This window comes from Benincasa hispida, chromosome 1 (genome assembly GCF_027475165.1).
Source record: "Benincasa hispida cultivar pf3 chromosome 1, pf3_genome.v1.1, whole genome shotgun sequence".
NCBI classification, from domain to species: domain Eukaryota; kingdom Viridiplantae; phylum Streptophyta; class Magnoliopsida; order Cucurbitales; family Cucurbitaceae; genus Benincasa; species Benincasa hispida.
The window spans coordinates 64,882,722-64,900,977 of NC_143478.1; the positions used below are offsets into that span (position 1 = coordinate 64,882,722).

Here is an 18,256-nt window from a genome sequence, read left to right on the forward strand (position 1 = left end):
TGTAATTTTTTTTGGATAATTCAGTTTTAGAAGCACAAATCTCTTGAAACGTAAATACATAATCATAAAAAAAATAATCGATCTCTAACAACAAAACATAAATAATAATAATATTTCCTAGACAATATAATATCAACTAGACATAAGAAGTTGTGCAATCCAATCACGTTCTTCCTTCATCTCCATTTCACAAACTGAACCTCTATGTTCTTGATTGGCGTCTTCTTGTTTTCTTTCATCATTTGAAGGTAGTAGCATCTCGTTGTCATCATAAGGCTTGAACTCAAAATCTGTTTTTGAATGAAATCTTATAAAGTTATAGAGAGCCATTGAAACAACAACAATTCTTACTTATTTGTCGAATGAAAAACTATGCATTTGCAAACATTTTTCCATCTATTCTTCCAAGCATCAAATGTTCTCTCAAATGTGCATCTTAACGAAGGATGTCTATGATTAAATACTTCCTCCATGCCTCTGGGTCAGGTTTCACATCGAAAATCGACAAGATGGTATTGCTCACCTCTAAGGACCCAAATATCCTTTCATTTGTGGATAACTGGATCTACGACATAATATTTTCCTAAAACAATCAAATAAACACTTATTAATAAAACAAAAATACTTAAAAAAATATAATAAACATTAATATATTCATTCTCGCATACTTACCTTTAGGTGGTTGTGGAAATCCTAAATGTGGTATTCTTAATGCCTCCTTAAAAATTCAGACATCATGACACCCTCCCATCCAACTCGAACAGATGTAAAACACATGTTAATATCACAAACTGCTATAATGTTTTTGGGTGATAATATTTTTTCGACCAATATACGGTATATGCTTTCCTTTAGGTGATATCTTTGATACTTTGATTATTCGAATGTGGTTGGATATAAATGGGATTTGTTCGAGAACCTTTGGATGAATATTTGTATGCAGAGAGAAGGTTGGAGGGAGTCAAATGTCATAGTTAAATGTAGTATTTGATATTTGTAGTTATAAGTAACATATATGTTTAATATTACAAAGTTATATCACAAAGTTCATGTGGGTGTTTCTTTTCCATGTTAGCTAGGAAATTGGGAATGCCCAAGTCCATTTTTTATTTACTTTCTGATTTCTTTTGGTTATTGAGTTGAATTTTTACAAATTAAAATCAATAAGTAGATTCAATCAAATTCAAAGCACAATGAAAAAAATGCCATCAAACCCAATGAGTAGATTCAATCAAATTCAAAGCACAATGAAAATCAATAAGTAGATTCAATCAAATAAGGCAAAGAATGTTGTAAAATTCAAAGCACAATGAAAAAAATGCCATCAAACCCAAGCAAATCTAATCCAAACGCAATCAAAAGTAATCCCAGCACCGAAAAGCAACCAACCAAATCTAATATCAAATTAAAACAAAAACTAACCTCAAATCGAAGCTACCAAATGTAAGATGTTAGTGAAATTCTTGGGCAAAATGAGGAAAATAGAGAGAATAGAGAGAAGAAAATCTGGTTTTGAATAATTTCTTGAAAATGACTCATTTTAAACTAATGCATTTTGAGAGTTATCAAAACACCACAATTTTTTTCAAAAATAACTTTTTTATTTTCAAATTTAATCCCTTAAAAAAGTAATCCAAATACATCCTAATTAGATTGGTGGAAGATGGAAGATGTTGATACCAAAAATTGCATCAATGGTAAATTTGTATTTTTGTTTAAGGAGAGTAACTCGATATTCAAATTCACTCCAAGCTCAAGTTAGAAACCAGGTTTGAATCTAATTCAATTGGTAATAAGTTTAACAACATCCCCTCTTCGAAGAATTATATAGGTCGTCCATTTAATAATTGAACCTAGCTTGACCTTTCGGCTTCCAAGCCATTATCAATATTTAATTTGCTTGTTTCCATCTGAGTCACATTATCTGAGCCGTGACACATTTAAACCTTTGATGTGCTCGATTTTTGGATAGAACTATGACGCTTGATTCAATAATTATTATTTACAATGTAATTATATCTCTTTGATATATTAATCGTCCAACAAATAATGGGTCATAAAAAGCAAAAATAGGCAACTTATTAGCCTCCAAAAAAAATAATTATTTTGATATGCTCTTTTTAACGTAAATACATGACCCATGCATTTCAAAGTTATACTAAAATTTTTTCATAATATCTAATATGACGAAACCATGCATAATTCTACTAAAAAATACTTTTATATATATATAGTTGGGTTGACCTCCTTTGAGGACACTAATATTGGCAGTTGAGCTGCCTTGCAAAATGTGGGGTCGGAAAATCGCCGACCCCTCCCCTAATTATATATATATATATATATATATATATATATATATATATATATATATATATATATTACTATTTTGCACGACTAAAATGCATACTTCACATTATTACTCTTAATTGGTTAAAAGTCACCCAAAAGTCTATTAACTTGACTTGCATTTTTTAGCTCAATCTTTCAACTCGATTCACTCTCTTAGTTCGGCTTATATTCGAGTCAAGTTAATTAAAATATTTTCTTGACTTGATTATCTTTATCCAAATCTTGACTATAATTAAATTAATTAGGTTTAATTTCACTCTCCACGTAATACATTGATGTCCTATTGAGAATCTCGGCAAACCATGAAATTATGGAATGGTATAATATAAGTAAATGAAATATTTTAAAAAACATAATAGTTTAACATCATTCAAAAGTCATGTTACAGATTTTTCTTTTTATTATTTTTCTTTTATTTTTTTTAACAATTTAACAAGATTAAAAAAATTATCTCAGGACTCTCGAGTATTAGAGATTGATAAAGATATTATTATTTTCTCGGAACAGGTGATTCGAGAACTCTATTTGAAATAACAAATGTAAATATATATTTCAATTTAAACGCCATTATTAAAAGCTCAAGCTCATGATTAAGGGACGGTCATGAGTAGAATCATTCTTCAACTACAGATTAGCAATGTCGCGAACATGAAAACATAGGTTGACAATTGGGTGTATTGGATGAGTTGGATTTGATTAGATTGAAGTATTTTTTGAACCAATTAAAAAATTCATGTTGATTTGATTGACAACCTAAATGATCCAAATAAAATTTTCAACCCAACCTAACCCAATCCTTTAAATTCGAGTTGGATTGTCGGGTTATAACTTATTTTTTTATTTTTAATAAAAAGTATGTAAATTTATATACAACGCATGACTAATAACTAAAATCTCATAAAATTAAATTTATATACAATGCATGACTAATAACTAAAATCTCATAAAATTAAGATGCTAAATACCAAATATCTATGATATTTATTGTAAACTTTAAACAAAGACAAATATCATAACAATTTTAAAAGAAAAATATTAAAAATTAAAAAATTATTCAATACAAATAAATCAAACTTTAAACAAAGAGAAATATATATATATATATATATATATATATAATTCGGTTGGGTTGGGTCAACCCAAAATTTTTTTAGATAACCCACAATCCAAACCAACTTAATAAAAATAAAAAAATTCAACCCAATCTAATCCAAGAACAAAACTAACCCAATCCAATTTTTACATTTTGGATTGGATAGTCCAGGTTGTTCGGGTTATTTGAATACCCCTAGTTGACAACAAGATAAAAGTGTCATCGACTAAGAGGTCAAAAGTTCAACTCTCTATCTCTACTTGAACATAAAAAGAGAAAGATATCAACATAAAAAAAAAAGAAAAAAATTACTTTTTTGATCCCTAGATTTTGAGTTTAGTTTCTATTGAGTTCTTATGTTTCAAAATTTAACATTTTTGTCCGTGAGATTTCAATAATGGTCCTTGAGATAATATAATGGATAATGACTTATCGAAAGATTAGGATGATGATGATGATTGGGTTAATTTTAAACCAAAATCCTTATTGATGGGGTAAAATGTTCTTCTCTTTAAGGAAAAAAAAAAAAAGAGAAAAAAATTCAAAAGACACTTGAATCCAACGTTGGAAGAGGTGAAGTTCTTGGAGTCCAATAAAGGAAGGAAAAGGAAGAGCCAAAGAAGGAAGAAGAACCGCCGAACTTGGTGAAGAAACTTCATCTTCAGTTTTCTTTTTCAATTTTTAAGAGAGAGAAGATTTTTTTTTTTTTTTTTTAAGGAACAAACGATGAGGGAGAGTTTTTATTTTTATTTTTTTTAGTTGTTTAGATTTAAATATGTGTTCCAAATAATCCCAACAAGTATGGTTATCTTGTTCAATGCTTCAACAGTAGCTACATGAATGTCATTGTTGTTTTTGTATTTTTTTTTCTTTCCTTTGATTTTAATATTCTACCCTGCTGCTGTTTCTTTTAGCATTTGTATTGTCTTCCCTAATCGTGGTTAGATTAATAGTTTAGATAAAGTTAATCAAATAACAGTTGTTATTTTGTTTTTTCTGATCTCTTCAACAATGGAGGTCTTCTACTACCTCGTTTTTGGGCACTGGATGCCATAGTTTCAACCATCGAGCTGAGTAAAAACATCAGAGGCAGAATCAATAACACCACCACCACTTTCAATTCCTTCAAGAACAATTACCTTATCGTTGAAACATAGGTGCAAGAATAAAATTCCATTATTTTTTGGTGACTTGACTTATATTTGTGCCTTGATTTCCTAAAGTTGAAACATAAGATTCCACCACCACTTTTTGGTACAAGGATAAAATTTCATTATTTTTTCAATATTTATATGTTTTGTTTGTGTTTTATACATTTCACAGAGGTGTAACGTGTAATTTGCATCTTTTTTTTGTGTGTGTATGTATAGAACAATGAATCAGAATCTTCATGACAATGAAGTTGAGGAAGACGTGTTTTGATGAGGAGTTTTATGAAAGTGAGTGTGAGTCTTGACGAGGATTCAAATGAATCTCATGTTTCAATGAATCTGAATACTAATCTAGGATATGGGTGTGCACAGTTCATTTTGGCCTAGTTTTGGACAAAACTAAGGATCTAATCGAAATGCTCAATTTACACTAAAGAGGAACCAACTTTCCTCAGTTTTGATTTTTGAGCCGAACCAACCTGTTTCGGTTCAGGTCGGTTCGGTTCAGTTCAAAACGCTTTTTTTTTCTTCCTCTTTCCTTCTCCTCTACTGTTGCCTTCTATCTCATTATAATTAAAAAAAATGTTGCAGCTGTCTTAAACTTCAAGCTTCAATTAAGAAAGTAGTGACTATGGATGTGGTTACTCAAAAAAAAAAAAAAAGGCGCACTTGATATGATACAATCTTGATCGAAGAAAACCTGAAGATGGCAGAAAGTTGGTGGTTGGCCGAGGTGCGAATTGGAGATGGAAGTGGAAGCCTGAGATGGAAGAGGGAAATGAGAGCCAAAAATGAAGTGAAGATGAAGAGAAGTAGAAAGGTGTTACACTGAGAAAGAGAATGAGAAAGTGCCAAAGGAGAATCGAGAAGAAAAAGAAGATGGAGGCTGGCGTTCGAATTAGGGAAGAAGATGTGTGATGTGACCTAATTACGAGCTTAAGGTTCTACCTTTCCCAACTACATGTACATGAGCTTCCAAAACTATTAAAGACATAACCAAGACCTAAGTAATTTCAGAGTCTATTAAGAATCTACTATCTTGTGGCAGACTGGTAGCTATAAGTTAAGCTCCAGAACTTCAACCGCTACCTGGGGAAGAAAATATTTTGAACAAGTGAGTTGGGATGCCCAATGAGTAACTATTTTAAAACAAATGTTCATAAACATAATCAACTGAAGAATTCATACAATAACTGACAACTAGAAATTCTTTCATAGTTCATATAAAATATTCATGCTCAACTTTGTACCCTTAAACCTTAGTTTGGTAGAGCCCCTTTCGGTCATACTCCCAACGTCAATAACCTTGGCTGAGGTAGAATTACTACATCACCATGAAGGAGTTATATAACATGCAACAGAAGAATTCAGAATTACACTTAATTTGAGTTTGAAACATTCTACTCAATGGAAGTTCACAAGAGGATTTAAGCTACATTTTACCTTTAAAGAAAAACTCCACAAATTCAGCAAGTAATCCAGAAATTTGAGTTTGAAACTTCAAGTAGACCACCACCAAGATCTTTTCTACTAAACTCAAGGAGGATTGTGGATGGAAACACTCAAATTGAGCTGAATTTGGATGAACTTATGTGAGGGTTATAGGTTTTCACAGCCGCAACAATTAAGGTTTAAAATCACAGCATAGCTGCCTCATTCTCAGCATTTAGCTTCAATATATAAGCCCAAATATGCGTGGATATGGTGTTTGCATGGAGGCCAGCTCCTGCTTCACCAATTTAATGAATTAAAAATGGATTTTGGTGATTAACCACTTAAATGAGAGTGGATTTTTCCAAAACTTTTGGAAAAAGTCCTCTATAACTCATTTAATCATTTTTTAATCAAAATGTTAAAAAAATAATTTTCTATTTAAATAAACTATTTCATTTAAATATTTAGTTTTATAAAATTAATTCAAATTAATTAATTTAAATAAAACGAATTTTAATTTTAATTAAAATTTTTAATTAAATTATTAATTTAATATCTTAATATTAAATTAATAGAATACCAATTTCACTGAATGTGATTCAATTTTATACGATTAATATATAAATCATAATTTAAATATTAATGATTCTCCAATTTCGTTTAATTTTGATAAATTAAACGTTTCAATTTTATCGTATACAATTAATTGAAACCCTAAATTGAATTTGAACGTTTCAAATTCATAATCCTAATTTCAAATTTCATTCAACGATACTCAATTTATTAATCCAATTTTTGAGCTAGTAGAGGGACCTAATGAACCTACAAATCATGAGCTTCAACGATTTGTTATTAATTGGTTAAACTCTTTAAATCGAATTGATTACTATTCGTTAACTATCAAGACATACCACTATAGCTCGATAGTTGCACTCTCCTCACTGTAGATGTATTTCTGTCTATTTTAACCATAATCGATAAGTCGATCCTTCATAGGTCGTTCGTATTTACAATTGGGTCAAAATTATCGTTTTACCCCTGTGAATACAACTTGTTCTTTAACCTCCTACTGACCCTTTATTGAACAATTGATTTATAATACCACTTATAAATCATGTCCCTTTCAACCAAGAGAGGGTGGGGCCCCTTTGTTCAAGACTAAGAATCAACACTTAAGAGAACAACCTATCCGCTAACCCTAAGATGGGTAGGAGTGAATTCCATCTTGTATAGCTATGTCCCCAGCTATCTATCTAGTCTTATCCCCAAAATGGGAGGCTTATTGAGCAGTGCTGTTGGACTACTCTCATCTATGCAGATCAAAAGATAATACCAAAATAAACAAGAGTTCATAGTTAGCTCCGAATTAAGATCAAGTTACCCTTGGTCATATTAGTTTGAAATAGTCAGTTTTAACAGTAAACGGTCGTTATAAAGAAAAGTGACTATTTCGAGGTTCAGTCTTATGCAAACTCATTGCATATGATGCTCCCACTCACATGTCTCTACATGAATGATTTGTGGATCACATCATTTGTATCGATAACTATGAATTTCTTTATTGGATTTTCATAATAGAATGCAATATCAACAACTTTATTGAATAAAATACTCAATAATATTTGAATGATAAATAGAATTTTTAATACAAAATTTACGAACTGCGAGTTTTAGAACATTCCCAACACAACATCAGCATCAATAATAATCATACGTGTACGTAGAGATGTCCTAAAGGCTAATAACACCCTAATACACGACCTAAAGTCTTCATGTGTGCTAAAGTGAGTTCTAAAGTCCTTCCCAAGATACCTTCGTCTCCTTTAACATCAGGGTATAACATAAGTCCTATATGTCTTCGTCTTTTTTAGTATCAGGATCCTGGATACCTTCTCTCCTTCAGTATTGAGTATTCATAAATAGGGTACTAAAATATTTAACTAAAACATATAGTGTATAGCATTCCTTAGAAAACATGGCATCAAAGATAGATAACATTGTGTAAAGCTTTTATAAGAACATTAGGAATAATTTGCCTCATTGAAACATACTTGGAACCTCATATAAAACATAGCATATAACCTTACTTTATATGAAATTCATGTTTTAAAATATTGAAGCTTACAACTTTTCAAGAGGAATTCATGCTTGATAAATCATTTATTCAATATAGCTCATGCTTTGGCTAAATAAGGCTTTGAAAGTACTTTAAGTAAAATATTCATAAAACAAAGGCATGCAAAGCATTTAAAGATCAAAATTTATAAAACTTATCACTCACTGTCACTAGGCTAGCTCCCCAAAGGGTTAGGCCCTTCTAATATTCGTTTGGTCTATAACATAAATAAATAAACCTTGGTCAATGATACTTGCTCACCTTTGAGCTTAAATGACTTTAACTAACTTAGCCTGTTAGGTCATTTTCCCTTCAACTTAAGTAGGCCTTATATTCTTTGTAGAGTTCTTATTTATGTATCTTAATAGACTATCATCCATAACATTGCTTAAGGGACTCAACAATGGCTTACCAACACCAAAACTTAAAAATGAGGTCAATGTCAAGCTTATGGCACCTTAGGCACACCAATGGGCTAGTTGGCGCAGGCACACGCATACTGTCACTAGGTGTGGGCGCTAGAACACGCACATGGGTTTAAAATCGCACACACAGGGCAATCGAATGGCCTCTCATGGACTGCAAATGTGTGAACAGGCGCACGAATGAGCGGCGTGATCAACAGCAGTGTGTACGGGTTGAACGTCAAAGGCGCAAAAACTGGGCGATGGAAATTGTCTGGCTGGGTGATGAATGTGGTTACTCGCCTAGAGGTGTGGGGTGTGCAATAGGCGCGCGCAAGAGGCAACCTACCAACAACCCTAGTCGCTCGCTTGCTCCCTTAGTCCTTGGTCAGCTACCTGCTTCTTCAACCTATGCAGTTGCCTGCTTATTCAACCAAAACCTAGTTTCAATTTCCAGAACTCATAACTTAAAATCTTTCATCAAAACTCAAAACTTCCTTCTATGAACTTCGTATACTTCCTTACATCAAAATTTGGGCTTCTAATTCCTCTTAAAGAGCTCAAAATCTACCGATATTTACAACTTGCTTGGGATGGTTCAGAAATTAGAACACTCTTCAAATTCTTTCAGATTTCACCATCAATTCGTGGGAATTTCTTCTCAGCAGCCCTAAGTCGTTTTCCTCACTGATTAAGCTTCACTTTGGTTGTAGAATATCCCCTTTGGCACAAGTGAAATAGAAAAACGGATCTCATCTTTCAAGCTCTTATTTATACTTGTTCTTCCATGGCTAATTTGCCTAATTAAGTGACACCTCATGCTACTAGCTCTTGTCTTAGGCCTCTAATTATATCATCTCTAGCCCACTAAGGCTAAATAAATTAGTTTTTTTTAGCATATGTTAAGGACAATGGACCTCCACATATCTCTACAATGGTATGATATTCCCTTATTTTTCTTAAAGACCCATTTACAAGTGACAAATTTTCTCTCCTTAGGTCGTTTAACTAATTCTCAAGTTTGATTTTTGTAAGAGATTCCATTTCATCCCCCATAGCAGGAAGCTATTGAGTAGACTCACTACATGACACAACTTCTCTATAGGTGGATGACTTATAAGGATCCACATCTTCAGCAACTTGCAGCACAAAAGTAACCATATTTTCAAAACCACACCTCACAAGAGGTCCAACACCAACTCTTCTAGCTTTGTCACAAGCTATATTCGGCTGATCTACTTGTGAACTAGAATTTTCAGACAAAACAACTTCTGATGTTTCAGGCACATTAGTTTCTGGTTGCACATCAGTTTCTATAGTGACATGTTGATCTTCTCCACCTTGGTGTTGTAATTCATTCATAGCTGAAGTGAACTACATCTCCACCTGTTTATCAACACTGCTACTTTCTCCCACATCAGTAGACGTCACAAAAGGCTTCACAGTTGAGTTAAGCATGGAATTTTTATTAAATATCGTATTCGTACTAAGTATAACTCTATTCTCAGAAGGTGACCATACTTTATAACCTTTAACTTCATCCCCAAAACCCATAAATGTACCTTTTTTTAGCTCTCGGTTCTAATTTACCCTGATTAACATAATAATAGACAGTAGAACCAAAAACTCTTAATAAAGAATAATCTGCAGGCTTACCACACTACACCTCGTAAGGTGTTCTACAATCAATACCTGTGTGGGGATCACAATTGATCAGATAACATGTTGTATTTACTACTTCTGGCCAAAACCTTTTAGTCAACCTTGCATTAGAGGGAAAGCATCTTGCTCTCTCCAACAACATCTGATTCATACGTTCTGCAACCTTCATTTTGCTGTGGAGTATCCTTGACAGTGTGATGATGAATAATCCTCTCAGCTTTATAGAACTCATTAAACTCAGATCCACAGAATTCTAGACCATTATCAATTAGTAGCCTGTTGATCTTCTTTCCAATTTGATTTTCAATCAATATCTTCCATTACTTGAAATTCTTGAAGACTTCACTTTTATGTTTAATCATAAAAACCTAAGTCATTCTTGAGTAATCATCAATTATAGACATAAAATACGTGTTTCCTTTAATAAATTCAACTCTGGAAGGTCCCCAACAATCTGAATGATATAATCAAGTGTGCCCTTTTGTACGACGAACACCTCTTGGAAACTTGCTGCGATGAAGCTTTCCAAATACATAATGTTCACATAACTCAAAATCCTACACCATGTGCCCACATAGAAAATCCTTTTTTGATAGAATTTGCATCTCTTTTTCACTCATATGACCAAGTCTCATGTGCCATAACTTAGTCATATTATCCTTGTGAACGACAGACGAAGCAACAACAACATAACCTGCTATTGAGGAACCTGATAGGAAATATAGTGTTTCACGTTTTATGCCTTTCAGAACTACCTCAGAACCCTTGTAAACATATATTGTTCCATCTTTACCTTGAATTCTCTCCTAGATAACAGATGTACCAGATGCGACATAAACAACATTGTCAGACATACTTAGACTTCTTCTTCATGCCTCAATGTGTCTCACAAAGGGGACCACTAATAATTCAAAACATTCAGCAAGTCCAAACAATGTTAGAACTTGGCTTGTGGAACCCATTTGTTGAACATATCAACAGGGATATCAGTAGTACCAATGTTCATCACTTTAACTCTCTGTTCATCTCTTAAGAAGTGATATCTTACATCGATGTGCTTAGTTTTCTCATGATGAACTTGATCCTTGGCCAGACATATTGCACTCAAACTATCATAATATACAATAGCTTGGTCATGATGCAAACCAAGATCACCAACTACCCCCTCAACCATATTCCCTCTTTAGCAGCTTCTGTCAAGGTCATGTACTCTGCTTCAGTAGTATACAAAGTAACTGTAGGCTGTAAGGTTGCCTTCTAACTAACAACAAAACCACCCAAAGTGAACACATAGCCAATCATAGACCTCTTACTGGCAACATCTTCAACATAGTCAAAATCAAAATAACCGGTCACCAAACACTTTATGTCATTCCCATAAACGAGACCAACATTAGATGTACCTCTAAGGTAACAAAAAATCCTCTTAATAACTTACTAATGCTCCTTCCCAGGTTGACCCATGAACCTAGTAACAATACTAACAACATGAGCAAGATCAGGCCTAGTAAAGACCATAACATACATCAAACTTCCCACTGCACTAACATAAAGAACTCGAGACATAAACTCCTTATCAGCTTCAGACTGTGGTGAAAGCATAGACGACAAACGAGCATTTGCAGCACTGAGAATATCTATAGGCTTAGCTGATGACATACCAAACCTAGACTATATTTTCTGAATATAACCTTTCTATGACAAGAAGTGCTTATTTTTATCTTTGTCCTTATAGATCTCCATACCCAAAATTTTCCGAGCAGCACCCAAGTCCTTCATATAACTCAACACTAAGAAGGTTCTTCAATTTTTGAATGTCAGACTTGAACTTTGTAGCTATGAGCATATCTTCTACACATAAAAGTAGAAACATCATCAAACCATCATCAACTTTGTTGTGATATATAAAACAGTCATACGGACTCCCGTTATAGCTAAGTCCAACCATATAGCTATTGGGGTTGACACCCTAAATATCGTGGGTCCTGTAGCTTGTAATTATAATGTGCAAACGATTTATTTATTTAACAAAATATGAGCTGGGAAGATGCTGATGGGAAGGTGATGAGAAGAGAAAACGGAGTGCTGATGGGAAGGCACAAACCTTCAAGGCTAGACTTGTGGCAAAGGGTTATACCCAAGTTGAGGGAGTCGACTATGAGAAGACTTTCTCATTTGTTGTCATGTTGAAGTCTATCTAGATACTCATGTCCATTACCTTATATTATGGCTATGAGATTTGGCAAATAGACGTCAAAACTGCTTTTCTGAATGGCAATCTTGAGAAGACCATTTATATGGAGTAGCCTGAGGGATTTATAACCCAAGGTCAAGAGAAAATGGTCTGCAAGCTTAATCAATCCATTTATGGGTTGAAGAAAGATTCTTGATCTTGAAATATAAGATTTGATACTGCGATAAAATATTATGGCTTTGATTAGAATGTTGATTAGCCTTGTGTTTACAAGAAAATCATCAACAATTAAGTAGCTTTTCTTGTGTTGTATGTAGACGATATCCTACTCATTGGGAATCATATAGGCATGTTGACTGAAATTAAGGATCGGCTAGTGACTCAATTCCAAATGAAAGATTTGGGAGAGTCATAGTTTGTTCTAGTCATTTAGATCTATAGATATTGAAAGAACAAAATGCTAGTCCTGTTTCAGGCATCGTACATTGACAAGATGCTTGTCAAGTTTTCGATGCAAAACTCCAAGAGGGGTTTACTCTCTTTTAGGCATGGAGTTATTTTCTCTAAGGAATAATGTCCTAAAACACCTCAAGAGGTTGAGAAAATGAGATGGATTCCCTATGCATCGGCTATTGGTTGCCTGATGTATGCGATGTTATGTACTAGACCCGACATCTCATATGCAATGGGGATAGTCAGTAGATATCAGACTAGTCCAGGATTTGATCATTGGATCGTTGTTAAGAACATCCTCAAATATCTACGGAGAATGAGGGACGATATGCTCGTATATGGTTCTAATGATTTGATCTTTACAGGCTACACATACTCTAATTTCTAAACTGATAAGGATTCTAGGAAATATACATCAGAATCAATGTTCACTCTTAACGAAGGGGCAGTAGTTTAGAGAGCACCTAGCAGGGGTGCATTGTGGGCTCCACTATGGAGACTGAGTACATAATGCCTTGTGAAGCTACTAAGGAAGTTGTTGTTGGGATTGGTGTGCTAAATCTCTATTGTATTCTCATAGTTTGTAAACTTTATACGAATAAATTTTTATTAATAAAATGATTTTTATTTTATAAGCATACACTCAATCCAATAAACTAAGATTCTAGGTCATTTTATGTAATTTAAACATGTATGTAGAGACATATGAGTGGATCATGTTTAAATGATAACCTAAACGGTCTGTAGTTGATAGATAAGGTTAGGTACCTTATCCTGGTGATACTACGGATACGACCCGCTTTGTAGATGTTACAAGTATTGTAAAGTGCTACAAATGATCTGATCCTGATTATTCATGTGGAGACATGTGAGCGAGGGTATCCTATACAAAGGGTTTGTATAAGACCGGACCATGAAATGATTAGTCTTATTATATAACACCGTTAATAATAGAGACTTACGTTTCACCAAGATTACCATAGGTAACATGACCTGAATCCTGCGTGAGTTGTGAACTATGAAGGTGATCCTTTGATTTTTATGGATGAGAGTGGCCAAATTGCCAACTCAATATGCCTATCATTTTGAGGATTCATCTGATTGAGAAGTCTAGAACACAGCTACACAAGACGAAATTCACTTCTTCTTTAATGTCGGGATAAGTAGATAAATTGCTCCCTTAAGAGCTAATATTGAGACTTGAACAATGTGGCCACACCCTCTCTTGGCTCGAGAGAGACTTGGTCATAGTTGAACTATGACTTATTGTTCATTAGAGGGATCGATGGTACTTAAGGAGTTACATGTAACTACAAAGGCAAAACGGTAATTTTGGCCTAGTGGTACTTACGAGCAATTTGTGAAAGGTTATCGCACTGTTGATTGGTTATATCGAATGGACATAGAAATATCTGTAATGTGAAGAATGCAATTGTCGGTCTTTAGTGGAGTGACCGGTAGTTAGTGGATGTTGGGTAATTTAATTAAAGAGTTAAATTAATTATCCAAGTATCATTGAAGCTTCAATCTATAGGTCCATAAGGTTCCTTCTGTAGCTCAAAAGGCTCTATCTGTTCAAATTAATTGAGGAAATTAATTACGTATGATATAATTAATTTAAGTTAATTATATGTGATATAATTAATATAATGTATTGAGACATTAAAATATTAAGTTTATTTTTAGAGGAATTTAATATTAGAATATGATTCAAATACTAATTAGTTCATATAGTTGAATTTAGTATAAATGTAATTTATATTAAATATCATAAGTAGTTGAAAGAAATAAAACTATAGATTATATTGTATTTGATACAATATAAAAACTATAAGTTATGTGTTATATTTGATATAATATATAATATATATATATAAGTTAGTTATTATATATAAATATATTAATTAGATTAAATTAATTTTATTTAATTTAATTAAAGGGAGGGAGTTCTCAATTCTCTCTAATCAGACATGTGAGGGGGTAGTAGAGACAGATTTATTTTCTTTGATGTTTTACATAGAGAGTGAGAAAAAATGGGATCTCACTCACTCTGGCTTTCTCCAATCTCAAGAAGAAAAGTTCTTATTCCTCCTTTCATCCTTTCCTCCCTATCTTGAATTCAAGCAAAGTATAAACTCTTTCTTGAGTTTTCATTCCCAAGAGAATACAGAAGGTTCTCAAGTGGTGGTGTTCATTTGCGTTTTTCTTTTTTGGAGCGAAATGTTTGTGTTCATGGATCAAAGGAATTTGAGAAGAAGTTTTTCTTCAAGGGTAAGTGAAATTTCTTCCTTTCTTCCTATTCCCTAAAAGCATGCTATAATTTTGGTTCGTTAATGCATAATTTTTTCTTTCTGTTTTGTAATTTGAAATTCTATGAAAAAAAAAATTGGGACTGATCCCCACGTTTCCGCACAGGGACCTTCATTAGTTCTCTTCAGCTGTGTGGCTCGGGAAGTTCCTGACTGATCTAGAATTGTTTCTAGACATGTCTAGTACAATCACCCTTTATTGTGATTGTAACACCCCGTACATTTTTTTTTAGTAATAATGTAATTTCTGTAATTTTATTATTTGGAATTTCAGTAATTGTTATTAGTTGGAGGGAATTTTTGGATTTTGGACTTCAAGTGTAAGTGCGGGAATTTAATTGTTGGCATGAAATTATTCAATTTGGAAATTAATAGCAGGAATTAATTTTCTTTTGAAAAGGAAAGGAATTCAATAGTATAAAGTGGAATAAGGAAACGAATAAAGTGTAATTATACTTATTTCCTTTTTAGTTATTATTATTATTATTATTTTTTATAAAAAATATCAAATCCCCTTTCTTCCTCACGCATCTGACGCCCTCCTTTTGAGAAAACCTAGCCGTAGACGCAACTCGTGACCACGCCGCCTCTAGCCATCGACGTTCCATCTGACGTCAGTCTGAGCCGTCTTTGTTGCCACCGACCCAGCCGCTCCCGCTGCGTCATTACAGAAGCCTAGCCCCACCCTTCGGATCCGCGCGTCTGCCGCCTCTCTGCCGGAAACCCAAACTTGTTCGCCTCTTCAGCCGTCGTTTCAAGTCCTCTCCAATTGCAGACTCACGCAATCGAAAGCCAACCTAGTTCGCCATTCATCCAAACCGACCAGCGCCGCTCCAGACGCGTCTGCACCGGAGCCACCGCGGCACAATCGACCGGATCTGAGTCGGATTCTTCCTATCGTCACTGTCGTTGCTCATGCCGTCATCAGATTTGTCAACTTGGGTAAGATTTCTACTAGTTGGGGTTGTTTTCAATTGATTCTTGATTACCCATTTACTGTTGGCACCAATCGATTGAGGCCTTTATGTGTCAACCTTGGATTCATGTTTTTGAAGGTATGAAGGTGCTGTTTGGTGAAGTTGGAGTAGTTTAGTAGATTTAGGGCGTCTCATATCACACCGTGGGTGAGTTTACCCGGATTTTTGGCAGTATTTGGAGTATGTGCGATTAGGCCCTGGTTTTAATGTTAAAACTTGGTTGCGTTCTTATGTTAGGGTATTACTGGGAGTTTGTAATTTCGTTGTCTATCTGAAATTGTCTATGGATTTTCGATTTAGGTAAAGTTAAATCGAAGGTCTTTAAATAATTTGGTTAATTGAAGTTAGACCCAAAGTATTAATTTAAATATTGGATTTATCTTAGGTGTTACTTGTCCTGAAAAGGATAAGCTTTCTTGGGTTTCTTTGGATTTAACTTTGAGGTAAGTAATCTTACTACTGGAACTACCCACGGGTTAGGCATTAGATGTATGCTAGCATGATAAATGAATGTTATGGCAGAATGACAACCTGATAGATTGATAGTATAACATGATCAAAGTATGTTCTGTTACGAGATTTGAATTATTTATTTATGCACATAGACACTTGAATGCTAGTATGAGATGGCATGTACTTCCATGGTTGTATTTGATCTGATGATATTGAGGTATACATGTATATTGTAGAACCATGATGTTGAGGTATATATGTATGTTGTAGAGCCATGATGTTGAGGTTTATATGTATGTCATAGATTCGTACAGTGTTGATTATGATGTTGAGACTGTGCAAATGTCCTTACTAATTAGTTAGATGCCCATTAGATTTTGTGTTTCCTTCGAGATTCACCAGTTTAATTTTAGAACAATAACGTACGAATTTATGATAGACATGGCACCTAAACCTAGAACAAGAAAGACAGTTAGAGAAGAAATGGAAGCAGAGAGAGCTGAGAGTAACCAGACTGTTCCGGCAGCTCCAAATCCGCCTGTGACCCAAATTGATGAAAAGGTGATGGAAGCTAGAATTAATGAAGCTGTTGTATCCTCTCTAATGGGAAAGTTGCAAGAGCTGATTCGTAGCACGATGGCAGGATAGACTGCCCAGACCCAGGCTCAGGAGGAACCGGTGCCACCCGAGCAGTTACAACAGACCCGACCGCTGGATAGAGACGTGTAGGGTCTGTCTCTTGAGGCTAAACATCTGAGAGATTTTCGGAAGTATGACTCTCGCCCATTTGATGGATCGTTAGGGGACCCCACCAAAGTAGAGATGTGGTTGTCATTTATTGAGACAATATTCTGTTTTATGAGGTGCCCGGAAGAGTACAAGCTTCTATGTGCAGTCTTCATGTTGACTGGTAATGCGGAAATCTGATGGCGTTCAGCAGAAAAGATGATTGATACTGGTGGTGAACTTGCAACCTGGGAGCAGTTAAGGAGCGTTTCTATGAGAAGTACTTTTCGGCCAACACCCGATACAACAAACAGGCAGAATTCTTGAACTTGAGGCAGGGAGTTATGTCGGTGGAGGAGTATGAGCAGGAATTTGATAAGCTGTCTCGCTTTGCTCCTGAACTAGTAGCCACCGAGGCAGCAAGGACAGAGAGATTCATTCAGGGCCTTAGGAGCGACCTGTGAGAGATGGTGCATGCCTTGGACCTCAAGACGTATGCTGCGGCCCTACGGGCCGCCGTGAGGATTGATGCTGACTCCCAGGTAGGAGAGGAATACAGGAGGTCGCTCGGGATTAGGACCTCCGCAGATCAGAAAAGGAAGGCTGAGCCCAGGACTCTTGAGTATCAACAGAGAAACCAGAACACAGTGAATGCTCCACGTCAGTGGGGACAGTAGGGTTCCCAGGTTATGACTGGCAGGGAGGATAGGCCGATATGTACCACTTGTGGTAAACGACACTGGGGACGTTGTCTAGCCAGCTCTGGGATCAGTTTTCGATGTGGCCAGAAGGGGCATATGTCAGATAGATGCCCGAGGAGGAATGTGCCTGAACACAGGGGCTAGCCCGTAAGTTCGTTTCAGGGAGGCCCGAGTTGTCAGCTATAGTAGGGTAGGGTGTTTTCTACCACTCGACGTGAGGTCGAGAAGTCAGGC

The 18,256-nt window shown here is 34.8% G+C and overlaps 1 pseudogene; it reads right to left on the reverse strand.

Annotated features, from left to right (window-relative positions):
• Window positions 1–132: 132 nt before the first annotated feature.
• On the reverse strand, window positions 133–9,909 carry LOC150038632 (uncharacterized; annotated as a pseudogene).
• Between the last annotated feature and the right edge of the window lie 8,347 nt (window positions 9,910–18,256).